The sequence below is a fragment of the Coptis chinensis genome, chromosome 1, assembly GCF_015680905.1.
Source record: "Coptis chinensis isolate HL-2020 chromosome 1, ASM1568090v1, whole genome shotgun sequence".
Classification (NCBI taxonomy): Eukaryota; Viridiplantae; Streptophyta; class Magnoliopsida; order Ranunculales; family Ranunculaceae; genus Coptis; species Coptis chinensis.
This window is the reverse complement of record NC_141456.1, coordinates 75,539,403-75,557,542: the sequence shown is the minus strand read 5'-3', so window position 1 is coordinate 75,557,542 and position 18,140 is coordinate 75,539,403. Positions and strand designations below refer to the sequence as shown.

At 37.8% G+C, this 18,140-nt stretch overlaps 1 pseudogene; it reads left to right on the top strand.

Moving 5' to 3' along the window:
• The first annotated feature begins 14,511 nt into the window (after positions 1 to 14,511).
• LOC147525209 (small nucleolar RNA R71) lies at positions 14,512 to 14,605 on the top strand (annotated as a pseudogene).
• The last annotated feature ends 3,535 nt before the right edge of the window (positions 14,606 to 18,140 follow it).

Below are 18,140 nucleotides of genomic sequence, written 5' to 3'. Positions count from 1 at the left end.
ATTTTCCACTAGTCAAGCCCCACTAAGCCTTTTATTAGCCCTTTCATAAACCACAAATCCTTTTACCCTGTTAAAACAAAATAAAACAAAAAAAAAAAAAAAAAAAAAAATCAACCTACCCAATTTAGATAAGTCCGAGAATAGAATAAGGAAGAAAGAAGAAGAGAAAACATGTGTAAACAAAAAGTTAGTTAATTGCTTCAGAAAAATAAAGAAAAGAAGTTTCCATCCAAAGAAAAGGAAAATAAAATAGAAATAAAATAAAACTCCAAAAAAATAGAATAAAAGGAGTCAAAAGCCAAAGAAAAAGGAAAAAAATATGGCTAAGGATGGAAACAAAGTGTAGAAGCAAAAGTAAATAACAAGGTTTTCTCTAGTTACATAATATGAAGACTCTATTATCTCAGACTTGTCCCTTTTGAATATCCATTTCCTTCCTTCTTAAACCATCTCCTAATCCACGCAACACCTAATAAAGACCTCTAGCTCAATTAGGAATAGGTTAGTGGGATAGTAAGTGGCAGATGTGTTTGATCAACTTTGGCTTCTTTGTGTGTCATTGAGATTGTAAGGTAAAGTATGCCCACCGCATTAATCGGAGTAGCAAAACTTGAGTGGAAAAATCGAGTGATTTTTGTCTTGACTTTTATGTGAGAACCTACTTAAGGACGCTTATTCCAAAGTTTTAGAAACGGACTCATTATCGCATTTCATAGCATTACTCATTGTATATATGTTTATTCGTAGATGATTGATTATTATGCATATATTAGCTTAGGTTTCGACTTGATTACTCTATATGCATTGCTAGTGAGAGGTATAGTTAATTTAGAGCATGAATAAGGAAACAATAGTTTTATTTCTTAGTCGCTGTAGTATAGATGAAGTTTGTGAGTACCTTCATGGAAAACTCTCACGAGACTATAACTCGGCCCACTAGGGAATTCCTAGTGGTTTAAGGCCTTGTTGCATATGGTCAATGCAATCGACTCAAATAAAACGAGAGTAGATAGAACTCCATTTTTGGTCACTTATTCTAATTTCTCATCTTTTCTTGAGGACAAGCAAAATGCTGTTTGGGGTGGTTTGATAAGAGCCCAAAATTGTAGTTTTAACCCCAGTAATAGTCATACTTTTAGACCAATTATGTGAGTAATAATTAAGAGTTAACACCGACACGTGTTTTTATGCATTTCGGGCTTCAAAGTCCATTATGTGCAGAAATGTGCCACTTTAGCGAGATAAAGGAGCAAAGGTCGGTTACTAAGGAGTTCCGTGATTAAAGGCCAAGATTCAAGAAGATAAAGCCTTTCTAAAGCCCGGTCAAAAGCTGAAAAGTCAAAGTCCACGCAGGCAGAAACAGTGCACAAAGTCAACAGAACTTCCGAAGACCATATCTTTGGACTCAAACCTCAGAATTGGGCCTACCTTATGTCAAAACGACCGGCTCAGAAAGAGCTTTGCAATGGTCCAAGCCTTAACCCAATTAGAGGAGTAGAAGTGGACGAAAAGTCTGTTGAAGCAAACTGCAGCTGAAGAGGCCTTTTTGGACTGAAAGAATTGGGTTTTGGGCCTGATTCTCTGGCCCAAAACATGGCTCCAAGCCCATGCACGATTTTTGGATCTGAATGTATAAAAACCAAAGCTTCACTCTTTGTGAAGGGTAGATAGTTAGACCTAGATTAGAATTAGATTAGTAGCCTCCATTAATTAATTCTAGATCTAGTTTTCCTTAGATTTAATTAGTTTAATTTAATTAGTTTCATATCTTGTTTTATTTAATTCCTTGAATGATTGTTCATCATTTAATTAGATAAATAAAATAGTTATTATTATTCAATTTCAATTTTTGTCATTTGCATTTATAGATCTAGTTTAAATTCTTGTTCTTATTTCATTCTTAGTTAATTAATTAGATTTCGATTATTGTTTAGTTAAATTTCATAAAGTTAGAATCTTTGTAATATGTTGTATTCAATTTCAATGGGAAATGATGGGTTGATGACTCAAGGCTAAAACCTCCATTAGAGGGGTTGATGAAGCTTTGATGAAAACTTAGTGGTTTAGTGTAGAAGCGTTGTAGAATCTATTCCACTCTAGAAGGTCGTGATTCTCCATGAGAATGGGTGGACGACCTCACATGCTAGTTAGTATTTGGTAGAAATGCCATGAACACTAAGGATTAGAACTCGAAATTCTTGCCGTAAGAACGTAAGAATCGAGATACAAGAATCTATGCTAGGTTATCAAGTTGGATTCGAGGTGGATTCAATTCCCCTCTAATCCTTTATCTAGATTCAAGAACATTAGTATTTCCATATATTTCGTAGTGACATTCAACATATTGCTTTTCATATTGCATCGTAGTATAATTCCCCCTTCGTAAAGCTCTCATTAGACTTAAGACCGACTAATTAGATTAGAGAACATCTCATGCTAGAGAACTAGGAGTGGAACGAACTTCCTACTCCACTATATTCGATAGAATTGAGAGTAGAAACTTTGATAAATATAGACACATAAGATAGTTTTAGTTTACTTACATTTTGAGTTCATCGTTCATTTCGTAGGTAAACTTATTCATTTTACATTTATCAATCGTTCTATTAAGTATCCTATACGGGTGTTGTTGTTAACGCCCTATTCGAGTCTATTCCTATCTTAGATTTTTCTATATATAGCTCCATCTTCTGAGTTTGAAGACCTCTTACCTAAACAAGTCTTCACTACTCAAGACGAGGACCCTCTGGAAGCCTTTTTACCCATTCCTCCCATCCCTATGCTTAAACCTCTTCCTAATGAGTTGAAATATATCTAGCTTGATCCGAATGGTAGTTAGCCGGTGATCATATCTTCTCAGTTATCTGCTGATGAAGAGGCATGTCTGATTAGGTTTATTAGGGAACATCGTTCCACGATTGGTTGGTCCCTAGATGACATTAAGGGGATTGACCCTAATGTATGCACGCATCACATACATTTGGAGGATAATGTGAAGACTTCATGCGAACCTCAATGTCGCTTGAACCCTACCATGAAAGAGGTGGTCAAGGAAAAATTCTTACAGTTACTCGATGCGGGTATCATATATCCCATCTCCGATAGCGAATGGGTAAGCCCCATTCATGTAGTTCCTAAAAAATTAGGGGTTACCATTGTGCGTAATGTTGCGGGTGAATATGTTTCCACACGAGTTCCTATGAAATGGAGGATATGTATTGACTACAGAAGCTTAAATGCCATGACACAGAAGGATCACTTTCCTTTACCTTTTATAGATTAGATGCTCGAACGTCTAGCTGGTCATGCTTATTATTGTTTTTTAGATGGCTACTCTGGCTATTTTCAGATCATTATCGATCCTGACGACCAAGACAATACTACCTTCACATGTCCTTTTGGAACATATGCCTATAAATGAATGCCTTTCGACCTTTGTAATGCTCCTAGTACCTTCCAACGGTGTATGCTTTATACCTTCAGTGACATGGTGGAGCGCTTCATGAAAGTTTTCATGGATGATTTTTCTATCTATGGAGACTCTTTCAGTGAATGAATGTCTAATATTTCCAAGTTGTTGACACGGTATGAGGAAAATAATATGGTTTTAAATTGGGAAAAATGTCATTTTATGGTAAAAAGAGGAATAGTGCTAGGTCATATTATATCTAGTGATAGCATAGGAGTAGATAAGGCCAAATTAGATAAAATAGCATCTTTACCTATACCATGGACTATCCGTGATATTATAGCCTTTTTAGGCCATGCAGGTTTCTATAAGCGGTTTATCAAGGATTTTTCAAAATTAGCTAGGCCTTTAACTAATCTGCTTTTAAAAGATGTCATCTTTGATTTCAATTATGACTGCAAATAGGCTTTAGAATCTTTAAAAGCCGCCTTAACATCTGCACCGATTATACAGCCTCCTGATTGGTCTAAACCTTTCGAGCTTATGTGTGACGCTAGCGATTATGTTGTTGGTGCCGTGTTAGGCCAGAAACTAGATGATAAGTCCACTATTATTTATTATGCTAGTAAGACTTTAAATAATGCTCAAAGAAATTACACTACTACGGAAAAGGAATTTTTAGTTGTGGTTTATGCTTTAGATAAGTTTCGTCCTTAATGAGGTTTTATCTTTCTACCATGACAAAGAGTGTGGTGGCCATTTTAGTGGTATGAAAACGGCAGCTAAAGTTTTTCAATGTGGTTTTTATTGGCCTACCCTTTTTAAAGATGCCCAAGTTCACTACAAGACGTGTGTTTGTTGGTAATAACTTGGGCGTATCACTAAACGTAATATGATGCCTTTAAATCCCATTATGGTAGTAGAAATTTTTTATGTATAGGGCATTGATTTCATGGGTCCTTTTCCTATTTCCCACGGTTTTATTTATATTCTTGTTGCCATGGACTACGTTTCCAAATCGATAGAGGCCATGGCTTGTCGTAGCAATGACCATAAGATAGTTGTATTTTTTTATTAAAGAATACATTTTCTATCATTTTGGCATCCCTAAAGCCATCATCAGTGATGGCGGAATGCATTTTTGCAATAGAGTTGTTGCTATTTTAGTTAAGAAGTACAGAGTTACCCATAAGGTGGCTACTCCTTATCATCCACAGACTAGTGGCCTAGTAGAAGTCTCTAATAGGGAAATTAAAAAAAATATTAGAAACAACAGTCAATCCTAATCGGAAAGATTGGTCTAAGTGTCTAACAGATGTCTTATGGGAGTATCGGACAACTTTTAAAACTCCTATAGGAATGTCTCCCTTTAGACTTGTGTTTGGGAATCCTTGTCACTTGCCCGTTGAATTGGAGCACCGTACTATGTGGGCTATTGATAAAAACATAAAATTGAATAGTTTACCTACGAAATGAACGATGAACTCAAAACGTAAGTAAACTAAAACTATCTTATGTTGCCCAAGTTTATCAAAGATTCTACTATCAATCCTATGAGATATAGTGGAGTAGAAAGTTCGTTCCACTCCTAGTCCTTCCGCATGTTAATGTTCTCTACGTATAAGTACTCTTAACTCTAAAGTCTAATGAGAGATTTACGAAGTGGCAACTAGACTACGATGCAACTACCCACAAGATGCAACTAGTCGATTATCAGAACAACTATGGGAATGCTACGTTTATTCTATGATAAGGAGTTAGAGGGGGATTGATTCGACCTTAACTCGACTTAATCCTACTAACGCACCTAATCGTCAGAATCAATTGAATCGCTTCGTGAAATAATATGGTTATTCCTAATCCCTAATTACACATGGCATTCCTACCAATTCATAACTAGCATGTGAACGATTAAACCCATTCTCATGGTGAACTAATCGCTTCTAGAGTGGAAAGGAAATTGCGACGACTCTACGATAATCGGAATCAAGCTTTCATCAAGGCTTCTCAACCCCCTCTAATGGAGGTTTAGCCGAGAATCATTACGCTAATCATTTCGATTAAATTAAAACTAAACATAATATAAAGAATTGAAATTTACTAATCTAAATTAAACAATAATTAAAATCTAATTAATAACTAAGAATTGAATAACAAGTAATAAATGAAATCAGATCTAACACAAATGTAAATGACAAGAATCGAAATTAACAACTAGCTATTTTATTAATCAATCTAATTAAGAATAATGATTCTAAGAGTTTAATCTAAAACAAGAATTGGATTTTGAAACTAAACTTAATTAAAAACAATTAAATCTAGATCTAGAAGCTATTCTAATGGCTACTTTCTATTCTAAGCTATCTTTATTTTCTAACCTAACTCTCTACCATTAACAAAGAGCTAAGCTTTTGTTTTTTATACTTTCAGATCCAAAAATCGTGCATGGGCTTGGAGCCATGTTTTGGGCCAGAGAATTAGGCCCAAAACCCAATTCTTTCAGTCCAAAAAGGCCTCTTCAGCTATAGTTGGCTTCAACAGACTTTTTGTCCACTTCTGCTCCTCTGATTAGATCAAGGCTTAGACCATTGGAAATCTCTTTCCGAGTCGGTCGTTTTGACATAAGGTAGGCCCCATTTTGAGGTCTGAGTCCAAAGATATGGCCTTTGGAAGTTCTGCTGACTTTGTGTCTGTCTTTTTACGCCAGCGACTTTTTTCAGCTTTTGACCGGGCTTTAGAAAGGCTTTGTCTTCTTGAATCTTGGCCTTTAATCACGGAACTCCTTAGTAACCGACCTTTGCTTCTTTATCTCGCTAAAGTGGCACATATCTGCACATAATGGACTTTGAAGCCTGAAATGCATAAAAACACGTGTCGTGTTAACTCTTAATTATTACTCACATAATCGGGTCTAAAAGTATCATGTTCTGGTGGTTAAAACTACAGTTTTGGGCTCTTATCAAACCACCCCAAACAGCATTTTGCTTGTCCTCAAGCAAAGATGAGAAATTAGAATAAGTGACCAAAATGGAGTTCTAACTACTCTCGCTTTACTGAAAGCGATTGCATTGACCATATGCAACAAGGCCTTAAAACCACTAGGAATTCCCAGTGGACGAAGTTATAACCCTCGTGAGAGTTTTCCAGTGAAGGTACTCACAAACTTCATCTATACTACAACGACTAAGAAATAAAACTATTGTTTCCTTATTCATGCTCTAAATTAATTATACCTCTCACTAGCAATGCATATAGAGTAATCAAGTCGAAACCTAAGCTAATATATATACATAATAATTAATCATCTACAATAAACATATATACAATGAGTAATACTATGAAATGCCTAGCAGGTTCGTTTCTGAAACTCGGGATAGCGTCCTTAAGTAGGTTCTCACAATAATAGTCAAGATACAACACTCTGATTTTTCCACTCAAGTTCCGCTACTCCAGTGTGCAGTGGGCACACTTTACCTTACAATCTCAATGACAACAAGGAAGCCGGAGTCGATCAAACACATCTGCCACTTACTATCACACTAACCTATTCCTAATTGAGCTAGATTTCTTTATTAGGTGTTGCGGGGATTAGGAGATGGTTTAAGAAGGAAAGAAATGGATATTCAAAAAGACAAGTCTGAGATAATAAAGTTTTCATATTATGTAACTTAGAGAAAACCTTGTTATTTTCTTTTGCTTCTATACTTTGTTTCCATCCTTAGCCATATTTTTCTTTTTCTTTTCTTTGGCTTTTGACTCATTTTTATTCTATTTTTGGAGTTTTTTATTTTATTTTTTATTTTTTTTATTTTATTTTTTGGATGGAAACTTCTTTTCTTTTTCTGAAGCAACTAACTAATTTTTGTTTACACAGGTTTTTCTCTTCTTCTTTCTTCACTCATTCTATTCTCAGACTTATTCTAGATTGGGTAAGTTGAATTTTTTATTTTGTTTTGTTTTTGTAACAGGGTAAAGGAATTGTGGTTTATGGAAGGCTAAAGAAAGGCTCAAAGGGGCGACTAGCGGAAAATAATTCATAGGTTTGAATTTCTGGCTATATCGATCCAAAGAAGGCCTAAATTCTCGCTTAGGATATGGCATAGTGATCAAGCAAGTGGACGTGTGATTTCTCTATCCGGATTTTACTTCTCCCTTGTGTCATTTCTCAAATGTTTCGCTCATATAAGGCTTTAGGCTATATTCTCACAGGATTTGTAGAATAAGTACTCTAGCCTAGATTTCAGAAACTTACTGCTAACAATCATAGATACTCATGTAATATATTTATAGATAGATGCAAAGATTATTACCTACATATTAACCTAAGTTTCTAACAATTATTCTAATGCAAAAGCTACGAGAGACTTCTAGATTGTTAAGAGCATAGAGAAAGGAAACAATACCACTATTCCTAAGTGTATAGCATAACTTATTTATTTATATTTTTGAATTTTTGAAATTTTAACTAGAAAACAAATGCATATTATACATATCTATATCCTAACAGATGCCTTAATTACACGTGTTTCTATGCCCCCCAACAAGAAGCATGCTTTGTCCTCAAAGCATATAAATAAAGAGGGTAGGAAAAATACCATTGAAACGTGTGAAATTCAGGAACATCTGCAAAATAAAGTTAGAACGTACTAACATAGGAAATAAAAACTGACGCAACTCTATACGAGTTCTACCCATTATGGGGTTAACAAGAATGAAATTGCTTGGGACATAAGCAGACACTAACTAGAATGAAAACTTACCTTATCTCCCGCATTACTCATCATCTTCCTCATCCTCTTTTTCCATAAAAAAGTGAGGTTCCTTTGCGTCCTGGCATGCCATGATAATCTGTCAGGCTTCCCGCCATTTATCATCTATTATTGCTAACCTATTAAGAGCCACTAGGTTTCACGGGGTGTAGGGTGCAACCTGATGAGGTTGTATCCTCCACCCTTGCTAAGTCATTGCATGGAAGGATCGAATAATACTATTGGTGGGTCGTACAGTGTCGACCGTAATCCAATCTGTGAAACGTGTACAAAAAACAGGAAAGAAACATAGCATAATACGGGAAATCATAACAAGCATAAGAAGGTACTTATGCCTCATGCTATGGGATCGAGCTAAACTAGACATCAAGGTTCAGGGAAGGTCATGACACATACGTCCCATGGCTAAAGCAAGGAAAACGCCGCAAGTGGCATCATTCACGTAAGAAAACGCCATTCCCTAAAATGTTTAGCATGATCCAAAACATAACAGTTCCTATGTTCATGGACAAGCTACCAAAGGCGACGTTATATTCCCTTGGTCCTCGATTCGAAAATGCCCGCCCCATACGACTCATGCAAAACTCATAAGTGTAGACATACATATTATCTACCCAATAACACCATGGGTCTTGTATTTCAAATGCGGGCATAGCAAGTCCAAGAACAAATGCTAGCAAGAACACGGTAATTTCCATTGGTTCATTATCAATGTTGATGGAGAACACTTGTTCTCCATCGTCTCCATCTGGTCTTTCAAAGAAAATGCAGTTATCGTAAAAATAAGATGCTAATGTTAGAGAATAAAGTGCATCGTCTTACCATAAGCGGCTCCCAACTAACGTATGTGATCGCTTTCAAAACCAAAGCACCATAAGTAGTGCTTTGGAACAAATCTTCAAAGACTGTTCGGTATCAATGTTGGAGATGTCATCTCAAAATTACGCCTGGAATAGCTGCGAATGATCCGAAACTACCCGAGAAAACCGGAATTTTTCTGGTCCACGGAAGTCGAGTAGCCGAAAGTCGCTCAAGATTTAAATTCCAGTGTTTGGCGCTGGTCGCTCACCTTTAAGCGAAAAAGCGCTCGACAAAAAATTTGAAAAAAATTGCAGAAGCGTGAGTGCGCTCCTCTAGGCGCTGAAAAGCGCCGGAGTTCTTGAAACTTCGGAAAATGAGGCGAAACATGGGAATCGTGGGAGTGAAAGGTGAGTGATGGAGGTTAGGTGTAGTGTGAGTTGTGAGTGTAGAATGTATGAAGTTTATATAGGTTTTAAGTTGCTAAACCGGATCGAAGTTGCCAAAAGGTTTTACGGCGGTTTCGAAATACCAAAATTTCCAAACCCAAAACGAAAACATCTCATTTTCTTGATTCTAAAACAAACCTAGTATCTTTTAGGTTGAATTTATGATAGAATCTACCTATTTAATCGAGATTTCATCCTACCATGATACTTATTCATAGATATGCCTAAACGGCCATATTTTCACCTTGACTCATAATAAATTCTAAGACGAGGGTCATATAAAAATCATCTTTGAATAGATAAAACCACCCCCAAACAATTTGGGAAGGTGGGATCAATATTAAACAACCACGCATAATGAAAATAACCGCATTATATTAAAATTTTCATTCGAAGTATATTTCACTACAAAATTCAAATTAAGGAAATTAAAACTTACATGAAAATAAATGACAATAATGAAACTACAAATAAAAATAGAAACATCAACTGATACTATCCCTAACCACTCCGGTACTGGTGATGGGTAGCGAGGCATACGCCCGGAGATGGCTCCCCGAGCTCCCCGAGGCCCGCACCATTCGTCCTTCAGCGACGACGCTCGTGCCTCGATGGTGTGTCCTCAGAAGGAGAATCCCCGTGAGGTGGGAATCATGGAAGCATGTCGACCCGAAACTGACGCTGAGCTTCTAGCTCGGCTCTCATCTGTTCCCACCTATCATCCTCGGCATTCTCATTTCCCCCATCCTCCTCGTCTTCTTCTCTATCCTCAGCCAACCTCCAAACTCGTTGGACACACTCCTTATAGATGCGAGGGTTTCGGTGTAGGGTGATGTAAGACCTATCAGATGCCTGAGCTGCTCTCAACTTCAACATGATCTTGGTTATCAACACAGGGAGAGGTGCAACAGACTTCCCTACTCCCCTAATCATGCTAAGCAAAAAATCCAAGATACAGAACTCGTACTTCTGCTCCTGGAGTATCCATAAGATGTGGGTACAGTTCAGGCCGATGTCGCTGACCTTCTCCTTCCCCAGGACGTTCCGACCAATCCACTGAGCTGCAGCCAGCTGGTTGGTTCTAAGGGATGCCTAACGAACACAATGCGATCTCGCATTGTAGTTCCCTTCGGTAACTGTCACGTTCATCAATGGTTCTACCCCATTATATTGGGACTCCTGCAACATGACATCCAGATGGATTCTAGGCGGAATGCCTAGAATCTCAGCCAACAACCCAGTAGTCACTTCCTTCCTCTTCTTCGCCACCATAACAAAAATCCTAGTCCCCTCCAACTCCCTCGTATTGTAGAACCGTCGGACTAAGTCTTCGTGGTAATAGGCTTCAGTCGAGTACCACAAACTATTCCAGTCTCTACTGATCATTTCGTCACCGTAAAATGGCGCGAAGTGGTCGCCAGTAAAAGCTTGCTCTAGCAAAATTCGGCATTGTTGAGCCATTGGAAGTTTGAATACGGTTTGAGGTTTGTAGAAGGTAGGGGGAAGCAATGAGGGACACCTCACTAAAAAGAATGATGGTGGTGGTGGTGTGGTGGCGCGGCAGCACCGAATTTTTTTTTATTTTGATTTCCGGTGGTTTTTGTTGATGTAAATTGGTGGAGGTTGTGGGGCGGTTGGAGTAGATTTGGGTTGGGTCTTGGATTGTGGGCGTGGGTTAATTAGGTTTTGTTTTTAATTTATTTTTCTGGTCGGGTTTGAAGCTTTGTTAATGGCGGTTTGTGGAAAAAAATGATGAACTGATGGTGAAGGTAAGGGCACGGGTGCGCTGTCGGTGGGCGCGGGTTGGGCCCAAGCCCAAATCGAAATTTGTGAATTTTTCGATTTTTTCGCGAAACTTCAAATCAAAATTGCCGCCGTTATCGGGTCCGATTTTTACTTAATGAGATATGGAAATGATCAGGAGAGAATTTCCAATCCAATGATCCATAAAACACTCTATTCCGACCGTGGATGACATATAAGATAGAGGAAAATGTCTCGAAGTTTAAGTGCGACGACGCTATGCTATCGCGAGCGATCTCTAAAATTCAAGATTATGTCAACCCGGATCATAATACAATTAAACGGCCTAAGCAACTGTAATGGGACATAAACATTCTAGGACAGAAACACGAACACCCCACCCCCAAACAAATTTTTTTACAACGGCTTAGAAAATTTGTTTTTGCAAAGGTCTTTTTAAAGTCGATTCCCAAGACTTCCTAGATTACTTGTTTATTCTTTATGTTTATATATTATATATATATATATATATATATATTATATATATATATTTTACTTTGTAAAAAGAAAAACAATAAACAAGAAAGACATAATTCACCCCATAGAGAAACATGACTCAAAAAATCCGAGAAAACATGCAAGAGTGGAAAACGTGAATTATGTCAAACGTGGATTTAGGATCCGGTACTTACAACCACACACTCCGTAGGGAGGGCCCGGTTACCTTAATGGTGCACTCACCAATATATGGAAATAAAAGGAAATGCACCAAACACAAAAGTTGAGTCGTTTATAGTCAGATACTCGAGACTTTATCTAAACAAATGTATGAACATGCAGTTTATCATATATCAACAACCAAAATAGTTGTGGATCATTCCATAAATAAATATCACAGAAAACATATCCAAACACAATCAAGCACCAAGATTTCCTATGACGCAACCTAGTGAAATGAAAACGAAGTCGGATAACCCTATTACGTAACCTAGCATGTACCTTCTTTTTCATTTTTGAACGAGTGGGTGTTCTAGTAAATAAGTGTGGAAAAGTGAATGGTTGTGGAGAATATGGTGGATATGGATAAGTTGTAGAAGGACAGCATGTAAACAATGAGGATGTGGTTTTAGCACAAAACTCATTCATGGTGTGTGTAGGACCGCTTTCAAGTCCGAAAATGAAGGTGTCAAACGCTTTTGTCTTCTGAAGTATTTGTTTACTAGGTGGATTTAAAAACTTATGAAGCACAGAAAACACAAAAGGATCGAGTGCAAACTCGAGATTCCTTTAAAAGGGTGGAAGGAGGGAAGTCGAGGTGGATGTTGTGCAAAGTAGTTCTTGATAGGGTGAATCATCACCTGCTCTAAGAAACTCATCGAATTGCTCATCTAGACTGGTCATATCCTCGTTACTATGATAGTCCTCTACATCTTTGAGAAAGTCATCTATCTCATCCTCATCCGTAATATGTGTATCGACTAGTGTAGGGATGGAAATGTTGAGTCCGAACTTCCAAAGGAAAGAAATTTGGGCATATGATTATCGTGGAATGTGTTGTTGAAATAATCTCGAAAGCAAAGCTCTCGATCATCTTGACCTCTCCATCCATAGACGAATCGGGTAACTATGTCTTTGTTTTAAAAACATTGACTTCAACAAAGAGATGGCCAAAAAGACATGGACATTGAACCATCACGGCAATTAATGAGCGCATTGGCGGTTGCCGAAAGGACGCCCTAAAGATGATCGGGGAGTGGTCGCTAATCACTTCTGTATTGAGGATGACAAAATCAACCGGATAGTAAAAATCCTGAACTTTTACTAGAACAGTAGCCCCCAGATCTAATAACGCGGTCGCCGTATAGGAATCTCCTAAGGTGCATTGTACAGTAGGACAACCAGGGTCCTTGTACTTAACAATTCCATTATGTTCAGATAGAGTTGGGAATTGTTCTGTTAAAAAGGCGTCTTTTGGTATATTAGTCTTACGCCTAGTAGTACACAATTCCTTAAGAAACTTAGCATGGTGTGGTAGCTTTTTAATAGCTTCGAGGAAGGGAAGATTTATAGTTAGATTCTTGAAAACATCCCTAATCTCCTCATAATTTGTATCCCTAGTTAACACGGCTAATTTTTGTGGAAACGGTGGTTTTTGTCTATATTTAGCAATAGTATCACCTGGATGTTTAACCGTGGCTTTCTGTTTCTTAGGTTGTGTTGTAACTGGTACCTCTACAGTGGTAGGCTCTTCAGTTTCTATTTCGGGTATCTAGTAAAATAGCGGTGTAGGGGCTCTTGGTGGGGTAACTATAGGATAGTTACTTTGTTATCAACCACTCTGCCGTAATCGGAGGTGGTGATGGCCTTTAGCTCACCTACATTTTCATATTCATTACTAGTATTATCGGTTACCTCAAAGGCTATATTTGTTGTTTTAGGATTAGGTATTTCGTGACTGGAAACACACCTTTGGGTTGGGCTTTATCTTGAGCCAACCGTTAGGTTAAATTATTAACGGATTGTAGAAGCCGTTGGTTAGATTGAGCCATGGTTTGGAAAAGTTTTGGCTTACTTGTATGAAGGTGTCAAGACGATCCGGTTGTGTGGGTGTAGTAGTCACGGGTGGTGGTGATGGATGGAACTATTTCACGTGAATTATTTATGGGTGGATTTTGATAGTTATTATTTACCGAACGATACCTCTATTAGCATTATAATTATTATAACTACCTTGACCTTGTGCTTGACCTTGTCGAGGTTGCACTTGGTTGTTATAATTATTAAAATTACCCCGACCACGCCCTTGTCGTGGTGGAGCTTGGTTAAAACTTTGTGTTGGCCTAACATATTGATTATTGTACCACGGAGGTGTGGCGTGTTGGTTATTTCTCCAACCGAAGTTGGGATTTTGTCTCCAAGGGGCGTTAGGTTCACTATTAATGGAACAAGCCTGTTCATAGGCTATAGGACGATGGGAGTCGGGATGCTCGGGGCTCCAAATGAAACTACATGGTTTTGAATTTACATTCATGATGTGGATAGGCTTTTATTGAACGTAAAATGGCCTCTACCTTTTAGTGAGTGATTCGATTAGAGTTTTAATCTCGGGATCATGTTTAATTTCAAATAGACCGCTTAATTAACTGTATTTGATGAACTAGCGGAGCGGTGGATATCATCACTACCCCCCCAGTTGTTATTTCGCTTAGTTTGATCCTCTAAAAATTTATAAGCCTCCGAGGCTCCTTTGCTTAAGAAACTACCCCCATTCATTATGTCTAGGACTTCTTTATGGTGGTGTAGAAGTCCTTTGAAAAGGAACGAACTAACGTGTCTTTAAGCTAAGTTATGATGTGGACACTCTATAAGGAGATCGGTGAAACGATTCCAAGCCTCTGAAAATGTTTCATGAGGATTTTGTCGAAAGAAATGAATCTTGGAAAGCATCTCATCCGTCTTTAGGGGTGGGTAAAAATGTTCCATAAACAGCTGAACAAGTTTAGCCCACGAAGTTCCACGAGAATTAGGCGTTTGGGTCATTAACCAAGACTCCCGCCTTTATCGGCTAAGGTGAAAGGGAATACCCTTAGTTTAATTTGTTCCGCACCAACCGTAGGGATGGTGGAATGTTGTTAGGACTTGTTCAATCCTACGATATGTGATAAGGTTTTCATGGTCTAATCCATGAAAAACGGGTAACAAATTAAAAATATTTGGGGGGATTTGGAAATCCCCCACTGGGTCTGCTAGAACGATGCAAGATTTGGGGCTATCGCTCAAGGCTTTGTAGAAGTCAGAGAGAGGAGTCTCTTCTTCGTCGGGCATTGTGTCAAGTGATGTGTGTGAAATAGTAGCTAGAGGTGTAGTGGGTGGTATACTAGATAGTCTTGTTTGTTGACGTTGTTTGGTAATTACGTTCGGTGTTTTTGTTCGGCCAGACCTTAATCTCATACAAGGCTAAAACCAAACTTAGCTAAACACATCAACACTCCAAACAATTCTGATATACTAGTATAAACCTCTAACAGAGATCACGAGGTGTGGAAGAAAGGAATACCTGATTCGCCCTTGCTTCACTTATGAATAGCGTCTTGTTTACTCGTGTTCAGTGTATATAACAAGTTAGAACACTGAAAAACTTGAAAAATCAAAGTTCGAATCAAAACTGTAGAATTCCTGAAAAATATATCTTAGGGCGCGGGTGCGCTCGCATAGGGCGCGGGTCGCGCTCGTGTTCCAGTAACTTAGGGCGGGTCGCGCTCGGTATGGGGGGGTCGCGCTCGTGTTCCGTGCTATAGAGCGCAGTCGCTCCCTTATAAGCGATCGATCGCTTCAATGTAATTTTGTCGCGGAATTTTTCAACGATGAAACGGAAAACCACAGTATGAATCAAACAAGGGTGGGTGGGTGAAATGGGACTTTAAGAAAAGTACTTATACTACGAAAACAATGCGAATGTGAAACTAAGATGGCAGCGGCGCCATTTGATAAAAACATAAAATTGAATAGTTTACCTACGAAATGAACGATGAACTCAAAACGTAAGTAAACTAAAACTATCTTATGCTGCCCATGTTTATCAAAGATTCTACTCTCAATCCTATGAGAGATAGTGGAGTAGAAAGTTCGTTCCACTCCTAGTCCTTCCGCATGTTAATGTTCTCTACGTATAAGTACTCTTACTCTAAAGTCTAATGAGAGATTTACGAAGTGGCAACTAGACTACGATGCAACTACCCACAAGATGCAACTAGTCGATTATCAGAACAACTATGGGAATGTTACGTTGATTCTATGATAAGGAGTTAGGGGGGGATTGATTCCACCTTAACTCGACTTAATCCTACTAACGACCAATCGTCGTAATCCGAATTGAACTGCTTCGCAGAACAATATGGTTATTCCTAATCCCTAATTACACATGGCATTCCTACCAATTCATAACTAGAATGTGAATGATTAAACCCATTCTCATGGTGAACTAATCGCTTCTAGAGTGGAAAGGAAATTCATGGCGACTCTACGATAATCGGAATCAAGCTTTTATCAAGGCTTCTCAACCCCCTCTAATGGAGGTTTAGCCGAGAATCATTACACAATCATTTCTGATTAAATTAAAACTAAACATAATATAAAGAATTGAAATTTACTAATCTAAATTAAACAATAATTAAAATCTAATTAATAACTAAGAATTGAATAACAAGTAATAAATGAAATCAGATCTAACACAAATGTAAATGACAAGAATCGAAATTAACAACTAGCTATTTTATTAATCAATCTAATTAAGAATAATGATTCTAAGAGTTTAATCTAAAATAAGAATTGGATTTTTAAACTAAACTTAATTAAAAACAATTAAATCTAGATCTAGAAGCTATTCTAATGGCTACTTTCTATTCTAAGCTACCTTTATTTTCTAACCTAACTCTCTACCACTAACAAAGAGCTAAGCTTTTGTTTTTTATACTTTCAGATCCAAAAATCGTGCATGGGCTTGGAGCCATGTTTTGGGCCAGAGAATCAGGCCCAAAACCTAATTCTTTCAGTCCAAAAAGGCCTCTTCAGCTGCAGTTGGCTTCAACAGACTTTTCGTCCAATTCTACTCCTCTGATTTGAACAAGGCTTAAACTATTGGAAAGCTCTTTCCGAGCCGGTCATTTTGACATAAGGTATGCCCCATTCTGAGGTCTGAGTCCAAAGATATGGCTTTCGGAAGTTCTGTTAACTTTGTGTACTATTTCTGCTCGCGTCGACTTTTCAGCTTTTGACCGGGCTTTAGAAAGGCTTTGTCTTCTTGAATCTTGGCCTTTAATCACGAACCTCCTTAGTAACTGACCTTTTCTTCTTTATCTCGCTAAAGTGGCACATATCTGCACATACTGGACTTTGAAGCCTGAAATGCATAAAAACACGTAATCAGTGTTAACTATTAATTATTACTCACATAATTGGTCTAAAAGTATGTCTGTTACAGGGTTAAAACTACAGTTTTGGACTCTTATCAGCTATAAAAAGCCTGAACTTCAATATTGATGAGGCAGGTGTCAAGCGCAAATTGCAATTAAATGTGCTTGAAAAAATCCATAGCGATTCTTATGATCTCGCGAAGGATTATAAAGCTAACATGAAACGTGTTCATGATAAATAGATTTTGCATAAAGAGTTTGTGGTTGGTCAAAAGGTTTTGCTTTACAACTTCCGTTTTCATATTTTCCTAGGAAAATTAAAAACCCGATGGTCTGGTCCATTTCTGGTTACTGAAATCACCCCTTACGGGGCAATCACCTTGGTCAATCCCAAGGACAACAATACCTTTCAAGTTAATGGCCAATGTTTAAAACATTTTCATGAGTTAATGTGCCTAGATGTAGAGGATGTCCTTTTACATTACCATGTCTATGAGGAATGGCCTTTGATGTTTGGTGTACTTCCTTTTATTTCCATATATTGGTAAGTGCACCATTAAGGTAACCGGGCCCTCCCTTTAGAGTGTGTGGCTGTAAGTACCGGATCCTAAGTCTATGTTTCACGTAATTCATGCTTTCTATTCTTGCATGTTTTCTCATTTTTTAGTCATGTTTCTCTATGGAGTGATTTATGTCTTTATTGTTTTATTGTTTTCCTTTGTATTAAACCTTATTCATAATATAAAGAGAGAGATCAGGTAAAACACCTGATTAATGCGGAAGCAGATCAGTCAGCAGTAAGAACACTTGATTAAACTAAACTTTTATTTATAAGATTATTTATATTACAAGGGAGGGAGAAAATAGAGCACTCTTATCACACTTAAACAAAGAGAAAAATGAAAGGTAAAATGGAAGATGTTCCTCAACAAGGGTGAGGTATCCCTTTTATACTAGTCGGATCTCAAAATATAATTTGGAGTCCGCACAAGAAGTGGCTACGTGTGCTAAAGGAGTTGCAGTCGACTGGGCCAGCTTGACAAGGCATACTTGTCTTTAA